Source organism: Strix aluco, chromosome Z (assembly GCF_031877795.1).
Source record: "Strix aluco isolate bStrAlu1 chromosome Z, bStrAlu1.hap1, whole genome shotgun sequence".
Taxonomy (NCBI): domain Eukaryota; kingdom Metazoa; phylum Chordata; class Aves; order Strigiformes; family Strigidae; genus Strix; species Strix aluco.
Genome location: NC_133971.1, coordinates 41,291,109 through 41,309,861, shown reverse-complemented (window position 1 = coordinate 41,309,861; position 18,753 = coordinate 41,291,109). Strand labels below are relative to the sequence as shown.

The 18,753-nt window shown below is 49.3% G+C and overlaps 1 pseudogene; it reads left to right on the top strand.

Moving 5' to 3' along the window:
• LOC141918782 (kinesin-like protein KIF20B) overlaps nucleotides 1-18,753 on the top strand; it is a 55,236-nt pseudogene that overhangs the window by 27,075 nt on the left and 9,408 nt on the right.

The following is an 18,753-nucleotide window of genomic DNA, read 5'->3' as shown; positions in this document are numbered from 1 at the left end:
TGTTGAGGTTTGAGCTCAGCCGGCAGCCAGTCGCCACGTGGCAGCCGTTCACCTCCCCCCTCCCCTCCCCAGTGAAATAGGGGAGGGACTTAAAGAAGAAAATTCGTAGGTTGAATAAAAAGAAAGAATTTACTAAACATTACAAGAAAACAACAGTAACAGTAGTGAGTCCAAAAAGCGGGTAAAATGCAGCAGTGGCTTACCGAGCGCAGCGACCGCCCCCCGCCCCCAGCAGCACCCAACCTCACCCAAAACCTGAAAACGGCAGCAAGGAGGCAAAATTGTTTTGGATGTATTGTGATAGCTGCTTTAAATCTCTGTTTTGATTTGTTGAGTGTTATTTAGGCATTAATTTTATATAGTACATAACAAACTTCTAACAGTTAAAGGCTTCTGTTGTCCCTTTGTGGTCATAGCTGATAAATCCAAGTAACTTCAGTAGAAGGATGTGAATGTGGTCAAATATGCATTTAAAACTGTGTGTTATATAACCTCATTTTGTGTACTGACTAGAACTGGAAGCATGGAAGCAGAATTATAGAGAGCTGAATAACCAGAGCAATAGTGACTGGCTGCAAAAGATGAGCACCACCGTGGAAAAAAGCATAGATGAAAATGAGGAATTCATAAAGCTGCAAAAAGAACTGAAGGTAAAACATGGTGATGTAATTCATGCTTAGGTTTAAAACCATAACTTTCATTTAGGAGTCTAAATTTTTTTTGTGTCACTATCTTCAAGAGCTAGGGCATGATGTGGCAAGTTCTTACACTGGTGAAGGAAACCTCCTCTAAAAACTGCAGTGCGTCAGTGCAGCAAAGTCTGGATGGAGTGTCTTTGTAATACACAGCATCACTGATGCCCCACAGTGGAGTGCACCCTTCACTGTGGTGTGCTGCCATGGACGGTGCTTCTCTAGCTGGGCTCCTCTTACAGCTGTCCTGAACAGATGTCAGGAGCTGGATTGTTTCAAACCTTTTTCCCATCAGTTGCTTGGGCAAATAAATTGGACACTTTAAAGATCTTGTGCTTGCTGTGTGACCTGTAAGCCCTTCCCGTTAGGCTGAGGGTTTACCTCTTAATTCTCCTTAGATTAGAAAGTAGCCTTTTTTCCCAGGCGGCTTTTCAGGTGCCTTCTCTCTTGTGTGGGAGAATGTCTGACAAGAGGTTTGAATGTGGTAGAGAAGGAGGCAAAGTTGCTGTGGATTGAAGTGACATTCCTGGTTACATACTATCTCTGTTTCCCATTCAAATTGTGCTGCATTTTTTGCTTTTCAGTCTTGAAGTAGGTTTCCTAACATGACCTGCAAGGCAGTATAAAAGATTGGGAATTTGTAAGTAAAAAGGGTCTTTTTGCCATTACCTTTGGTGTAACTTTAATAGTGTTTGTGACTTACCCAGAGCATTTTTAGAGGAAAAATAGTCTGTTCCCTGAAGACATGCCAGTCTGAATAATAAATTCTGAAAACTGCTAAACAATTGTTTTAAATGGAAAAAAACAAATGAGAATGTAATACTTGCACTTGGGAATATGCTGGAGTAAAACTGTGCTAGTATTTCTGTTATCTTTTTGAAACTAATGTGTTTAACGGTAATTTGGATTTTAAGACTTCTTTTTGTGTCGCTTAATCTCTGCCTATGGCTTTATTTCTGGTTCCACTAAAATAGGAGAATGAGGCAAAGTATCAAACTGATAGAAAGAACTGGCCGGAGGAGAAAATGAGACTCATAAGTCAAGTGAAAGAAGCTGAGAGCCATTGCAACAGAGAAATGAGAAAATTTGTGGAAAACGTTGGTAGAGCAACAAGCAGAAATTGTAAGTGACTGGAGGTCTCAGCAGAGTCCTCTAGCGTAAGTCTTTAGTACAGAGCAGATCTCGTGTCAAGTGTTAACAGTGTGGGCGCTTGAGGGGAGCTGGCCTTTGTCAAAGTCCCCTCACTTTATCACATGGCAAAGCCTACATGAGATCTTCTCCGTGTGAAAAGGGAAGAACAGGAGTGTCACAAAATGAAAAAGCATAATACCTAATGGAAATGCAAGTGCCTGTTCCTTTCTGTCCTATCACCACCACCACCTTGCTGTGAATTCTTCAAACTTCATCTTGTGTGTAAAACACCAGTAAGTAACCTATGCTTAAATGAATTGCTACTTAATGAAGCTGAGAAAACATACCTTGAAAAACAAGATTTCTTGCTTGGCTTTTCTGAAAAAAAGAGGCGGGGGGGGAGGGGGGGGAGGAAGAAACCTATGAGGCTTTAGCAGGAAGAGAAGAAGCAGGCAGTAGTTGACAAAAAAAGCTTCTTTCCAGTAAAAATACTTGGTCAAAATGCTAGTGGTTTTGCTTCCATATCGCTTTCAAAGTAGAGTGACTGATAGTTAATAACAAGGCGGATACCTTGCCTGGTCACTGGACTGTATCAAGGTTGTAATTTCCTGAGCATATGAAATTATTATACGAATCTGTACAATCTAAAGCTATACTTGCATCTAGAAGTAGTTAGCAATGACCTTCTGGACCTGCAATCAGTACAGGAGGATGTTAGGAGCTTAGGACTACTTTCACTTTGTCTGTGACTTTGCTTGCCTGAGACTTTCCAGTAATAAAATCAAAAAGTGGGCAAGCAGGAGTGGTGGTTCTTGACAAAAATTCTCTTCACAAAGAGTATAAGTATAGACACATTTTTTTCTAATTTGAAGCATGGTTTGCTTTTGTATATTTGTAGTGAAACTAGTTCTGTGTGAGCTTTTTAAGATCTACATCTCAAGTCTACTAAGGCCATAAGATAGTACTAACTATGCCAAACTAAACTGTCAGAACAGTTCAGATGGTTTGTAGAAGTTTTGGCTCTATTTCAAACATATTGAAATTGTTTGCAGCTAATATAAAAAAAGCTTCATGCTTTTCTGAAACTGAATTTGTAACAGTAACTGAAGTTTCAAAAAACTTATTAGTTCAAATAAACACTCAAGTCCATTTGATCATTTGATTGCGATTTGATTGGACTGGAAATCTGAAACAACTATCACATCTGCTGCCTTTTTCACAGAACCAAGAACTTCATGAGCAAATGGGAGGTGAACTTTTATAACCCTACATAAGTAGAGTAAAATAAAAATTTTGCGTTACATCTTCCCAGGCTGTTATATGACCTTTCTTGACTTTAAATAGAGGCCACTCATACATGAAGTTGTTGGCTTTTTGTTGGACAGCTGGCTGTTTGAGCCTGCAATTCTAAAACTGATGCTGCTGAGTAATTGTAATGATGCTCATGCACATGTTAATTTCTTTTGCCAATCCTGCAATTTGTGGCAATTTTTGCTATGTTTATTAGGATAAGGAAACTGATACAGAAGAACTAAGAAAACAGGTGGCTGAGAAAGATGACTTTATAAAGGAATTGAAACAACGCGTTAACCATAAAAGTCTTCAGTCTTTGGCAGAAGTACCTTTACCTGAAGGACAAGATAAAATAGATCAGTCTGTAAACAAAGAGGTATGTTTGTTATATTTGTAGAAAGTATGTACTAATGATATGTTGTTAATAACTTCGTTGTTTTGTTGTTTGCTCACTATATATTTCAGCAATGTGGGGAATCTCCCAAAAGTTACTTCCTGTAGTTCTTCGTACTTTAGCTGTATCATTAGTTCTGAGTTCTTGTTCATTCTTCCCTCTCCCTCTTTCAAGTCCCCTCTCAGAAATAAGAAGTACTTTAGTTAATAGAACATCACCTCTCTATACACTATAAAACTTCTGTACCTGAGGGAAAAACTAGTTAACTAATCCAGGTTCTAGAGATCTGAAGACATAATATTTGTGATGTCACCTCTGTTTGGTTATGTCAGTGGTAAGGGGATTTCAGCTCAAACAACTTTCCCGATATCACCTATAGTGTGGTAATAGAGATGGTTCTGTAATTAGAGCTGCCAGTCCATATGGGGTTCACAAGAACAGAACAGTATCTTTCATCTTACTTAAAAACAAAACAATATTTGAAGTTTACACAAAGAAAAGATCGACTTTGCATATTTCCTGAACAAAAATTAAAAGGCTTGCACCTGTACTGAGCCTTCTGATTCTGACCAAATCCCTGTGTGCTACATGAGCAGTATTCAGTGAGGTAGTTTTCCTGTTAAACTGAATTAATGCTATGTGACTTCATTGCTAACTAGTAATGAAGAGAGCTGAACATGGATTTCCTAGCAGACCCTCCCCTGGCTGCTAGAAGATGTGATTCTCCTCTTGTGGCAGAACTGGACTGAATGATAAAATGCATCTCTTCATCTCTTTCCTGTCTACTGCCAAATAAGACTGGCCAGTTTCTTGCTACTTCATCAGTTCAGCTAGTGCCGAATAGATAAAGCTTGTGATGTATGAGGGAGTAGAGAGTAGCTGTCAGAATGGTTATTGCTTTATATAGCTTTGTAATGGCAGCTAAGAGAGCACCATAAAATTAGTTATTTTTGCTATAAAATTAGTTCTAGAGAAGAATTGTTGTGAACAGTTGGTGCTGAAGTATTTACCTCAAGCCAGTAGCAGCAGTACTTGATGTTATGAATAAGGAGAGGCTACTAACAGGATTATCATGTGAGAAACTGTTATGGTGGTGAAGTGAATGGGGTAGAGTTTTTGGGGGAAGTCAAATAATTCTCAGGAAAGATATAGTGGAGATAAAGAAGAAAATCTAAGGTGATCAGGACGATGTGTGTCTCCTGCCTTGTGAGGAGAGGCTAAGAAGCTGGCACTCCGATTAGGAGAGGTTAAGGCCACCAGAGGGTTGTGGGGCTGAGGTTTACAAAATCATGGCTGCGATGGGTAGACAGAAGGCACAACTGTCCTTGGTAAAATCCTGCAAGAACTGGGCAGCGCTTCATGAAACTAATAGGAGATAATTTTAAGACAGTTAAAATAACATATTCCTGTATGAAGCAGCTAGTAATCTTCTGGAGGTGGTGGCAACAGGTACTGTCAGCAGGGATTAGAAAAATTTTGTAGTAGAAATCCATAAATATATTTTTACATGGATACTCTGAGGGTTAGGCAGTGGTGTAGACTCTGACAATTCTAATGCAACAGCTGAGAATGCTGGGAGAGTATGGAGAGAACAGATGACAAGGTGACCAGGATCACACACGTTATCCTTAAATAGCATCTCCCTTTGCCACTCTTGGGGCAGAATATTGAACTAGACAGACTGTTGGTGAGACCCACCAGGGCACGTCTTATGATGGCATCGTGAGTCGAGGTTACTGCCTTCGACTTGTGTTGTCTTTCAGCCCAGGTGTTCATTAGCTGTCTGCACTTGAGCTTTTGTATTGTAGCTTTAGAAAAATCAAAATATTTTGAGGTTTACAGTTTAACATAATCTTTTCTCATTCTAAATATTTACACTTCATGGAAAAACAAAGCAGAACTAATCCTTTACTTGGACAAAGTATTCCAGTTAGATATGATGAAGTTAAAAGGAATTATTCATTATCTCGATGTCTTAGCAGTGCCTCTTCATTAAGTGAGGTAGGTACAAAACTGAAATTTAAAAATTTTATGCAGTTGTATGGGTTTTGCTAAATGCAGAATAGGGAAGAAAATGTATCCTGCTGTCTGAACAATTCTAAAGTTTTCTTCTGCAAATACCTTTCTCGGTGATCAGATCACCTGATTTAGTGGCTTTTGGTAGAAATGAAAGATGTGTAACATAATCACGTGAATAGCTATATCTGACTTCAACTGCATGCTCTTGAAATCCTACCTCTCACCAATGCTTATGAAGTGGCTGATTATTAGATAAGTCACTTGAAAAAAAGATAAATAAACCCTTTTAAATGGATGAGAAACAGCAGGGCAAATTGGATTTGCTTTCTTCCACTGCAGGATTCTTGTGTGTAACTTTGTTAGCTAATGACACTAGCCATTCCTACGTAACTTTTTGATTGCTAACTCTCATGAAGTAGCAGTTACAAAGAAAAATGTTTTTATTAGCCAACTGCATTTTTGGGAATGCAGTGGTGCTCGTATTCCCACTCAGAGTCCCAGCTAAACTGCTGCCACAGAGATGCAGGAGCTGGGAAGACCACAGCTCTAACTTGCTGGTTTTGCTAAGAAAAACAGGTTGGGTGGATGGTGGAAGGTAAGTGCTGATGAGGAAGAAAAATTGTGCAAACTGACTTTTCCGTCCCACCCTCCCTGTGCAGTCCGTGCGGTTTGGCTGTGAGCAGGTACAAGACAAGGTTTTCAGCTTGTGGGCAGCGGGCTGCCTTAGTGCCTGCTCTTCCTCCAGAGAACAGGTGGTGATGTAGAAGTCTCTCATAGGTTGAATTTGGCTTGTAGCTTGCTGGTTGGACCTCGTTACTTGCACAACTTCTCTGGTGTAGAAGGGGAAGGGAGAGTTCCTTAAAGATAGGCTAGAGAAAGGTTATACTTTCTCTCAAAAGCTCCCGTTACTGCCTAGCTCCTAAGGAGCGGCAGAGTTAAGATGAAAGTCATATCAATTCTACTCCTGCTACTTGTGAAAACTGTGACTGTCTCTGCCCTTGAGCAAAATGACTTGGAAACAAAGTATCAGGCTGAGTTCAAGTTCTGTGGTTGTGGATAGAAACATTAACTTTTTAAAATGTAACAAAGATTTAGAAAGTAAGGGTTAAACTCTGCTATGCTTGAAGTAGATTCCTTCAATTAGAAGTGTTCTGAAAGTGAACAGCTGGAAAATGGAATGCTTACTTTGCAATCCATTGGGGAAAGATATGTATTATGGGTTTTTTAGCTCAGTTATTTCAAAACTTGTGTTCTTAAAATTTCCATGTATTTGCAGGACCATTCAGAAATTGTCCTTCACTCTTCAGAAGTGTCCACAGAAAATGGAAATACTAGTCAGTTCCCAAAACCAGAGGTGGAAATCCAGTTCACAGCTCTGCAACCCAGTAAGATGGAGGTGAAGCACCAGGGCAGCACCTTACCACTTACAGTTAAAATGCTCAAGCCAAGAAAGAAAAAGAAGAGTGAAGAGGTGGATGAGGTATGACTTAGACCAACTGACAAAATATGTTGTGCAGTTTTTCAATTTATTACTCCGATCATTTGTTAAAATCCTATCCTTTTGATTCTCACTGAGATCCTAAGGATACATAGAGAGAATATTTAAACCTCTTCCCCCCCATGCCCCGCCCCCTGCCAAGTGGTGGATCTCTGGCCTATGTTGAATAAAGTCATAGATTTCAATTTATCCAGACTCTGGACACTTGTCCCTGATCGGTACTTCCTCTTTACCTTTTAATTTCTCTCTCCTTGCTCTTACTGTTTGCTTCTGTCTCTAGCTGTGATCTGCAGGATTACAGACCAGTTCAATAGAACTGCTTCTTTTGGTTTAAGCAACCACTGGTATCAATTATAATCTCTTCTAATAGGCAGTTACAAGTTAAGCCCCTGGGCTTAATCAATGCATTTCAGAGTTTCAAGACCACTTCCTTTGACTTTTTGTCCAGTCTGTGTTTTCTTTGATCTTTTTGTACTTAGAGGGAATATACAGAACTAATTGCATGAGCACCTGAACCTCCCTCTTTTCTGTAGAACTTAATTCCTCTTTAATTCCTTCAGCTGTGCTAGGTTATATGCACCAGCCTTCCTAGAGTGCTGTGGTGTCTACATGCGAGACTAAGGCTTCACAGCAGTTCAGGCTGGTAAAAATCTTCTCCGCTCCTACTCGAACTGCACATTTCTTTCCTCTGCCTTTTATCAGCACTAGCACAAACACAGCTATCTCTACAACACTTACAGAGGCTCTGAAACCCTGACACCTCATTGTGGTGGTACTTACATACCTGTAATCTTACTTGTGGGGCTTATGAATCTCTGCACTTGTAAGGACTTCTGCAGCTGACAGGGGGGTATAAGGGAGGTGACCTGTGGATCATTTGCATAAGTGGTAAGTGACGCTTTGAGTGAGTTTGTCTCAGCTGGGGAGTGAAGTGTCTGATGCTTTTCTAGCATTCTCCTTCAAGTGTTCTCAAGTGGTGTTTTTCTAATCTCTTAGTAAAATAGTTAAGGGAAATGGCCACTTCAGTGATTAGTGTTCAACAGTACTTCGATAAACTCACTTTGTTAAATTTGGATTGCAAAAGTAACTGTTAAAAGCTGTGTAAGTTAATTCATCTGGAATTGAACACTTCATTCTGGAATAATGTGCAGAGTTGATTTAAACTTCCTATGTCTTGAACCAATTTTCTTTGAGAGTAGTATTCTCTTAGGCTGCTGGAAAAGTAAGTGTAAAAATAATCATCCTTCTGAAGGCACTGAAAAAGTACTGCACTTATCTACAGATGGATATATTTCATCTAACGTAGTCACCCATGTTTTGAGAAGACTGTTTTACTGATCCGTTTATAAATCCTCTCATAGTGTAGATGTTCATACCCCGATGGGATAACATTTAGCTAAGTAATTTTTCAATAACATGGAACTAATTTTAAAAGTATCTTATTGCTGTTTTATTCACCTGAATGTTACTCTTGAATATTTATCTTCATGTTACATATGCCAAACAGAGATAGATTATAAAGTGATTCAGTAACTTTAACTGTTACAAGTCTACTGAAGACACAATTTGGTTTTTAAATTTCCTAAAACTGAAAAACACTGTTAAAACTAAAACTAAGGACTGAGGGGAAACCTGTAGTGCTAAAATAACCACATACTGCTCATGTCAAATTTTTTTAAAAAAAATAAAACAAAACCCCCTTGGTTTTTTAGAAACAAACAAAACCAAATCTTTTGCAGAGACTCCCTTCTAGTTAAAGAACAAAACCCTCTTTCCATTTTCTGATGCTGTTACCAGCTGGTATGGCTGTCGGTTATCTGAACTCTCTTGGCACCACTTCACGAGATAGAAGATGTCATTACAAGACAGCTTAACCAGGCACTGTGCTACCAACCTGGCTTTCATACTTGTCACCATAAATCTGAATTGACACTTAGAGTTATTAATTTCAATTTGTGTGTTGGCTTGTCAAATCTCTTAAAGACAAAAGTATAGGAAATAATGGAGAGAAGAAAATAGTAAATGTCAGAATGGTTTGACTACAGGCATTTCTAGTTCCCTTCCACAAGTTTGTTTAGCGTTTCATTCACATTTGAATAGTTACCTCTATCCAGTATTAGTCAATGCCTCCCTACTGTTAGTCATAGCATTTAAACAGTGGCTGCTTCTCTAATACAGATAATTGTTCTTTCCAGAAGAATCCTAGTTAAAATTTGTCATATTTATTTTCTTAGGATTTTGTGAAAAGTGAGAACAAGAAAAATGCAAAACCTGCTATGACTAATTCACCTTCTACAAGCAACAAGACAATAGTTTGGTTATGTTCAATTTTGAAGTTAGTTCTCCTTTCACGAGTCCACCTTTTCTGTATAGGTGGACTCGTGAAAGGAGCAAACATTCTTATGCAGCAGTATCTTATCCTTATCTATGTATTTTGATAGGATTCTTAAACACTTACGTTGTCTTCCTGCTAAACTTTCTAAGCTAACCAAAGAGAGTCAGTCTGTATTTGCCAAGAACGTGTACTAGCTGCAGCGTACAGGGATTCACAGGGAAGGATGTTGCATGCTGAGTAGTTACGAAGACTAGTCTGAACATACTCTTAGCGTATGTCATGTTATAGGCAATTCCTTTTGAGGTAAAACTAAGGTTTGTGTCATCTATATGCATGACAATTATAAAAATAAGATTTTAGGCCTTAGTAGTAACCTGGGCAGGCTCAAAGGGTGGACAGAGGACTTATTTTCACCATCAGTTTCCTTCTGTTTTATAACTAGAACAGCTGGTCTAATGAAATACTCTAAAACTTTGAATCTACTTTTTTGTAAAAGAAACTATCTGTTTCCTATCTTACTCATGCCCTTAAATGTATTCTGTGAAACTCTGATAATTTTTTTTCTTTTGGGTATAAAATAAGGTTGTCTACATTGCTTGCTGTGACAGTATCATTAGTATAATGAACAGAGGTATCAGTAGCAAAGCTCAAAATGTCAGCTTGAAAATAACATTGAAGTCAAATAAAATGGAATTAAACTTGAAGATAAGTCAGTTTTTCAACTTAAACAATGATCTTGTATTTCTGTACAGATGTCTTCTACAAAGTTGTTTAGAAACGTATACCCCTTAAGAAAGCAAGAATCTACTTCAAGTAAGAAGTCAGCTAAAAAGAAAGATGGAACACTACGAAAAACTGGAGATTTTTTCCAAAGTTCTCCTGTTATTATTCGCTCTAAAGGTTTGTACAGAATAAATCAGGCTTATTCCATGTTATCTGGGTATTGCTCCAGCTCTCTGTGGTCTCTCTGATATGGGGGGGTTTTGTGGGATATGGGGGTGTGATTTGGGGGTCTATGGGGGGGTTTAATGTGATTTGCCGGAATATGGGGGTGTTTGGGGGGGAAATGTGGGGGTGATTTGGGGGGATCAGGGGGGTTTTGGGGGTGTTTGGGGGGTATAAGGGTATTTTTGAAGGATATGGGGGTTTGGGGGTGATATGGGGAGGTTTTGAGGTGATTTGTGGGGATTTGGGGAGATATGGGGGGTTGGGGGGATTTGGGGGGATATGGGCGTATATGAGGAAGTTTTGGGGAGATTTGGGGGAATATGACGGGTTTGGGGTAATTTGGTGGGATATGGGTGTTTGGGGGATATGGAGGATATAAGGGGTATTTTGGAAGGATATGGGGTTTTGGGGGTGATATGGGGAGGTTTTGAGGTGATTTGTGGGGATTTGGGGAGATATGTAAGGGTTTGGGGGGGTTTGGGGGCATATGGGGTGTTTGGGGGGATATGGGGAAGTTTTGGGAGTGATTTAGGGGATATGGGGGGTTTAGGGATGATCTGGGGGATATAGAGGAGGTTTGGGGGTATAGTTGGTTTGGGGGTGATATGGGGGGTTTGAAGGGATATGGGGGTGTTTTGGGGTGATTTGGGAGGTTATGGGCTGTTTTGGGGTGATATGGTGGGATATGGGAGGTTTTGGGGTAATATGGGGATATGGGGGGCTATAGGGAAATTTTGGGGTGATTTGAGGGGATATGGGGGGGTTGTGGTGATATGGGGGTTGTCTGGGGTGATTTGGGGGTGCTAAGGTCTGTGGGGAGCACTGTGGGGGCACGGTTTGGGGGCAGCTGTAGTGCACTTTGGGGTCACAGCCCCCCCCTTTCCGCCTCCTCTTCTCCCGCAGCCGCCTTGACGCACTCTGGGCAGCGTCTGTGCGTGGTGGTGTACCGCTCCCGCCCTGGCCCCCAAAGTGACCACCCCGCCCCCAGTGACCCCCCCATCTCTGCTGGTCACCCCCGCCAGCCCCTCACTTCCTCGTCCCCCCCCAAGCCCGGTGGGTTGCTCTCCCCCCACCCCACAAGTGCCTTAAACCTGCCGGGCGGGGGGGAGGAGTGTGGGGGGGCGTGGCTTGTGGAAGTCCCACCCCCCTTTTATTTTTGGTGTATTTTGGGGGGTTTTCTGTCGGGGGGGGGCGGGGGTGTCCTAAGGGAATAAAGAACCTTGCAGTGAAGGTGTGGGGTGGAGTCAGTGTCAATGCGGGGGGGTGTGTAGGTCCTACAGAAATATTTGGGGGGGGCTGTGAGCCTTCAGGGGATCGGGGAGTGGGGCTGGGGGGGCTGTGAGCCTCCAGCTGCCTTGTCAGCAAACCAGGCTGCCCCGGCGTGCCCCAGCACGGCTGTCTTCTCCATCTGAAGCTTTGTTTTAGGCTATTTACAGCATTTTTTATTTGTTTATTTACTTGTTTATTGATTTAAAAAATCAAAGGCAAGCTGAGGTCTTGCTCAGTACCGTGCCTGCGGGCCATCTAAAAGGTATTTGTACCCCCTGGGGCTGGCGGGGAGACCCAGCGCTACGGCTGCCCCCTTCACCCACCAGAAACCCCCGACCGGCTCCTTACTTTGGGAGCGTTTAGTATTTCCCTGTGCAGAGGAAAATTGTGTTGGAGGAAACCCCCCAGGCGCAGCTGCAGGACTCCAACCCAGGAGTGGGTGCAGCGTTTGAGGGGAGGGTTTCTACCGCCCAGAGGGGACGTTTGGTTTGTACCATTGCCATGAGTTCGGGGGCTCTGAGGAAACTGCCCGACAATCCGTGTGCAGGGATGAGGGCCCCGGGGGACAGCGAGCTGCCGGGGACGGTGGCCCCATAAGGACCTTCAGCCCTTCCTGGCCACCGTGCCCTGCCTACGTCTCGCCCTCACCCTGAGCTCACGGCGCTGCTCCTGGAAGAAACCCCAAACTCCCCAGGACATGGTGCTGGGCAGCCTGCTCGAGCTGAGCCTGCTTGAGCCCAGCTTGGACCAGACGACCTGAACAGGCTCCGTCCAACCTCCACCCTCCCGCGTGACTCTGGGCTTGGGTTTCCCTCCTACAGCACCTCGACTCAGCCCTGACGCCCACTGGGAAGGGTGCTGGGACAAGGGACCAGCCCAAACTCCTCCCCCAGGATCCATCACAGAACAACAGCCCCCACTCCAGAATGTCTTGTGGCAGACTCGGTCACAAGAGAGAAAACAACTTTTTATTGCAAACAGCAACGCTGGGGGCCCCAAAGTCAGCGGATCAGGCGGTGACAATGAATCGGCACCTGCAAGGAGAGAGTCAGAAAGCTCTGGTGAGTCCCTGGCGGCAGGAAGAGGCAGGGTTGTGCTGCCCTCTCTGGGGAACACCGTGTGTGAGGAATTGCTGACGGCCCAGAGCAGAGAGCTGTTGCTGGCGCTGGCTACGGGGTGGCTCTGGCGCCTCGTCCCCCGGGCAATGCCCTTCGAGCCCCGAGCGCGCGCAGAGACGCGCAGTGCCCCTGTGCCACGCCGCAGGGCTCGGCCGGGAGCCCCTGGGCCCTGCCAGGGAGTTATTTCCAGACCCCGTGCAGCACCGTCCCTCGCTGTCCCTCGCCAGCGCGTTGGGCTGACGCAGAGGAGTGTGGAGAGGTGTGAAAGTTGGGCAGAGAGCCCGGCACGCACCTGGGCTGCCCGACCTGCTGCGCCTTCCTGCGTCTTTTCGCTGGTCCGTCGCCAGAAGCACCTTCTCTCTTCCTCCTCTTCTTTTCCACGCAGCTTTCGCTCTCTTCTCCCCAGGCTTCTCTTCTCTTCCGGCTCCTCTTCTTCTCCTCGTCGTGGGCAGAGCCTGCAAATCTTTCCATCCCACAGCGGGATTAGATAGGGAAAGCCACGACCCACTGGAGTCAGTTCTGATTTTAACCAAAGCGAGCTCATTTTACCTTCTTTCCTCTGGAAACCTGGCCAGTTGTTCTGGGCGCCCCAGGGAGTCTGCCATGCTCTCGGGGGTGGCTCGAGGCAAAGCTGGCGGTGCCTAAACCAGAAATGTCACAGTTGGCATGTGGCAAGGGGTGACCTGGAGTGGTAAGCGACTCTTTGCTAAATTGGTACCTGAGATCTCCAGAGGAGATGCCTTGGGCTGGTTTGCATCAGCCACAGTTCACACAGTTCCCCTGCTGACCCCCAAATAGACCTGAGGAAGCTCTGATGAAGTAGGGCCTGAGCAAAACCCCCCTGAAGTTGACAGCTGCTCCCCTCTGCCTCTTTGTAGGCATTTTGTGGGCCTTTGGTTTGATTAAGCACCTGCCGAGTGCATTTGAGACACAACCTTGCCAATTTCCCTTGCTATGTATCATCCCAAGGGGTGGAGGAATAACCCAAACCCACACCAGCTCTACTGCCAGGCAGAGGCACAGCAGCGAGTCCCCTCCTACCCCAGACACGCTGTCACCGTGTTTGGGGAGCTGACGTACCTCTCCCACTTCAGACTCCACCGCCGTATCTCCCCCATCTTCCGTGAGGACACCGAGCAGAGAGGGGGGTGCATGCGGCAAAGCTTCTGCTCGGTGCTCGGTGTCCACTTTGCCTGCAGGGACACTTTTCTCTTCCAAACTCAGGTCTAGAAAGCAAAAGCATGTACAACATGGTGACTTCTTGGAAGCAAACAGAGCTAAAGCAACCCCCACCCGAAGCCCTACACTTCTGTGGTCAGCCCTCCAATGCCCTGTCTGCAGGCTTCAGCTCATCCTGCAGAGGAAGACGTTCATGTTTGGAGAGCAGTGGCAAGAGAGGCCACAGGACAAGCGGGGCTGAGAGGACAACACTCGATGCCCAGCCCTGTCAGAAGCAACACGGAGGTTTCTGGTGTCCCAAGGCCCAGCCGGTGCCAACCCTCAGTCCCCCCTCTCACCTCTGAATCTCTCCAGGGGGACTGGCAGCTCCTCGTCTGCTGGGCTGGAAAGGCTGCCCGCTTCCTCCTCAAAGAGATCCCTGCAGTTCTCCACCAGAAACTCCACCAGCACGTTCACCTGCACACATCAAACCGTGGGTCTCAATCCCCCTGCCTGACAAGGGACCAAGCAGCCTTTCCCACCCCTGCCCCCTGCTCCTGCCCAGAGGCTGTGGCTGTGGGGCTGCTCCTCCAGGCAGCCACCCCGACAGCATTTGCTGGTGGGAGGAGGCCTGCAGAGCCCTCTGCGCAGCCAAGCGCTGGTGGGCCGGGAAGGCTGCCCCGGCAGGTGGGGATGTGTACCTTGTGGGTCACCTCCAGCATGGCCTCCAGTGGGAGCAGGTCTGCGTGGGCTGGGCTCAGCAGGTTTGGCCCAACGCAGACAGCCAGGTTGCTGCAGCCCATCCTGCTGGTGGCTGCGTGGTGGCCGATGTGCTGGAGGAGGGACAGCAGCCGCTTCAGGAGGAGGAGGTTGGCTGCAGGCAACTTCTCGGCCACCCTGGGGGAACAGGAACACGGTGCTAATAAAGCAGATGTTGCCCACAGCGTTCCCCAGACTCGCCCGAGGCTGGTGGGAGCCAGCGCAGCTTTCCAGGTGCTCTGGGCCAGCGGTCAGGGCTCCTGCTCAACAGGCAGGCTGCTGCCCACACTTACGCTCTCAGCTCCCTGATCTTCTCCTCCCTGCTGGCCTTCTGCATCGCCGCCATCCAGTCCTCATAGAGGTCAGTCACAAGGAGCTTGCAGGGGATGCTCCGGAGGAAGTCCTGCAAGGCCCAGGGCTCCAAGTGAGCATTTGAGCACTCGGGGCCAGCCAGGAGCTCCTCCAGCCGCAGGGCAGAAGCGCTCACCTTCAGGATGGCGGCCAGCAGCAGCGTGGGCTGGCTTCCCAGGTCGACGTCTGCGCCGCAGTCCAAGGCCTCCCGCAGCTCCCGAAGCTCTGTCCCACCGGCGGCTCTCCGGAATATCCCCTCCGTCGACGGTCCTTCCTGCTTCAGCACAGCCAGCAGCTCCTGCAGGAGAGGCAGGAGGACAGTTGCGTCGCTGAGGAGCCACCTTCCAGCGGCGGTGGCCAGAGAACTGCCCCAGAGCTGGCTCCGTGCTGGGGGTGAAGAGCCCAGTGCCCCATCCCCGGAGCTCCTGGGGACACCCGCTGCCCCTCCGGAGCCTGCGGAGGGAGGGCTGGGGACCCCCTGGACAGGCTGGCTGACCTGGATGGGCCGGGGCAGTGTGCCATCCTCGCAGAGGGCTGCCAGGGGCTGCCCAAAGAGCGCCCTGCTGCAGCCGGAGCCCGCCTGCCCTGGCGCCGGGACAGAGGCCGGGCTCCGCCGCAGAGCGAAGGGCCAGGGCAGCCCCCTCCACCTCCTGCTGCTGCTGCTGCTGCTTCTTCTGCTGCTGATCCCTCCTGCTGCAAAGGAAAAGAGAGCAAGAGCCCATCAGTGGATGCCGCCAGGCCAGCGCTCCCGGAGCCTGCCCTGCCCTGCCTGCAGCATGGTGCTGAGCGGTGAGGCAGGACAGGCAGGGAGCCGGCAGCTGGAACCACGGCTCCAGCTCAACAGCTCCGGCTCGGGGGTTCCTGAGAGCCTGGGACAGCCTGGCCCAGTCCTGGCCCTGTCCTCCTCCAGGCTGTGGGCAGCACCAGAGGCTGCGTGTCCCTGCAGAGCCACGTCCATCGGCCGCTGCCAGCGCTGTCCTTCCTTCTCTGGCTGACGTCCTCCCTTGGGCTGCCCAACCTGGATGGGGACACTCAAGGGACAAGTGAGCACAGCCCAGCTGCATGCAGGAGGGTCCTTTCTTTCCCAAACTCACCTGGTGAGCGGCAAAGTCCCCCTTCACTGCTCGACGGGACCGTTGGAGGCCCTTGCTTGAGATCAGCCTGCAAGAACCCGGCACCAGCAGCCTGAGCACCGCGGAGTGGGGACCCTCTGCCCTCCTGGGCTCTCTGACCCATGTGGCAGGTTTTCTCCCAGTGCCACCAGCAAGGATATGCCAGCATTCCTGGTGGCTCCTCAACCCTCCCCACTCCCTGAATTGCACCAGGGGACCCTCCCTCCCTCCCTCCCTCCCTCGCAAGCTCACCCCACTGCATGCCCATCCCTGCACCCCAGCACAGCCAGAGGGGAAAGGCAGCCGTTCTCACCTCTGACTGGTGCTCCACCAGCCTCTCCAGGCTCCTGGTGCTGAACAGCCTCCACTGGCAAGAGAAAAGCAGTGGCAGAAGGTGAGCAGTGATGCCTGTGCTGCTCAGCTGGAGGAGCAGTGCTGGGGACAGCGCCCAGGCCAGACAGACACTCACGGCATGGCGGCGGCTCAGCTTCTCCAGGAGCTTGAGTGACGGGACAAGGGTCACTCGGGGCTTCTTGGCTCCGTCAGGTATCCTGTGCACCGGGAAGGGACAGAGCTGGGTGAGCCCCAAGCCACCTCTTCTCTCTCATCAGGCAGCTCTCCCCGAGAGCTGCCCACAGCCGCGGGGGCACCTCTCCCCAGCTGGGGAGCTGTGTTCCCCCATCTGGCTGTGGCTGCAGCACCCCCCAGCTTACCCCAGCAATGTCTGCACCCACAGCTCCTTCAGCGCCTGGGAGCTGCAGCAAGAGGAGAAACAGCGTCAGGCCCCGCTGCCCCCCAGCCCGTGGGCAGAGGCGGATGCCTGCACAGCCCTGCCCCCTGGGGAAGGACACAGGGGCAGGACGAAGCGCCATGGGGCGGGACAGAGCTGCTGCCCAAGCCCTGGCTCCCTCTGTCCTGCCACAGCACCTGCTTTGGTCCTTCCCTTCTGGGGATCAAAAGGTGACCAGGGGATGCAGGACGCAGAAATGCCCCCCATCCCTCCCTGCCGGCGTGCTGCCCGCTCCCTGCCCAGGCTCTGCACGGAGGGCAGAGGCCCTTCACAGGAACCTCTCCTGCCCGGCCGTGGGACGTGGCACCACGACTCACCCGAAAGTGGCAGTGCAGGAGCCCCTGGGCCAGAGGAAGATGAGGGAGCTCCTCTCCTCGCGGCTGCCGACACCCTCCACCTCTTCCTCCCACGCCGCCTCCTTCCCGTCACTCAGCACCCACAGCTGGTCCAGGGCCAGGCGGAGCTGTGGGCGCAGGGTGGTGCCACCTCTGCAGAGAGCAGAGGCAGGCAGTGAGCTGGAGGTGGCCTCCTTGGGGTGCCCCCCCGGGCAGAGCCCTGCTCCCCTCCTGCCCTTGGGATGGGCATTGGTGCATCCAGCACACAGGTCCTGGGGCCGGGGGCCAGGGTGTCCCAGCCCTTGAGCCGGGGCCAGGGATGGGGCAAGGGCAGCTCGGTCGGAGGGTCTTACCGCAGCTTGGTGACCACCAGTTCCTCCTGGAGGAGGAGAAGGCGCCTCTCGCTCCTCTTGCAGCCCCGGGTCAGCTGCACGTCTGCGCTCAGCACCGGCTCTGCATCGGCGAGAGCGTCCCTGCGGAGCAGAGCACGGCAGGCATCAGAAAGGCCGCTGCTGCGGGGCCTGGCCGTGCCCCCCTGTCCCCAAGCCACGGGGGGAGCCCACCTGGAGCCACAGCAGCCGTTGGCCTGGCCCATCCTGCCCGGGACAGGAGGACCCTCGCTGTGCACCAAGGATGCGGCCCAGCCGGTGACAGCGAGGATGGGAAGCGGGTTGCCGGAGCCTGGTCAGCGCTGCTCGGCCAGACCCTGCCTCCTCCCAGTGCCGCTCTGTGCCAGCACAGCTCCGTGCTGCCGGCGCTGGGGGCTGTTGGCTCCAACTGATTGACAGCCCGATCCCAACGGACAGTGGGCGGGGCCACAGGCTGGGCGTTCTCTCCAGCATGGCCCCGCCTCTCTAGCATGGCCCCGCCTCTCTTGCCCTGGGGAGCCCAGCGCAGGACGGAGCAGAGGGAAGGACCCCTCCTCCCTCCACCTGCTGGCAATGCCTCTTGCCTTGGGCTTCCCCGCTGGCTCCCGGGCTCCAGCTGCACTTGGTGCCGCTGCTCACCACCCTCTGGCCTTGGCTGGTCAGCCACTTTCTACCCACCTCCCCCTCTCCTCAGCCAGCCCACGCTGCTTCAGCGTCTCCACGGGGCTATTCTGGCAGACGCTGCGGAAAGCCTTCCTCACGTCTGGGTGGACAGTGGCCACCGCACTCCTCTCGTCTCCCCAGCCAGTCATTTCACCACAGAAGGTTATTAGGTGGGGCCAGCAGGGTTTCTCCTGCTGACTCCATGCTGACGCCTAGTTCCAATGACCTTCGTTCCTTCATGTTTCCAGGACGTGCTGCGGCATTCCCAGCACCTCCATGAACACAGAAGCCCCTTTTCTCATCCAATATAATAATACAATAATATTATAATAATTATAATAATAATATCATGGTGCCTGGGACACACACACACACACACACACACAGAGTGACAGAGAGGGGTGTCTTGGGAGGAACCAGGCACCTGGGGAGTCCCCAGCCCCACTCTGAGGGAACCCAGGTGTCCGGGGGGTACCCTGGTGTGTGTGGGGGTCACTGGAGTGGAGGTTGGCCACGGGGG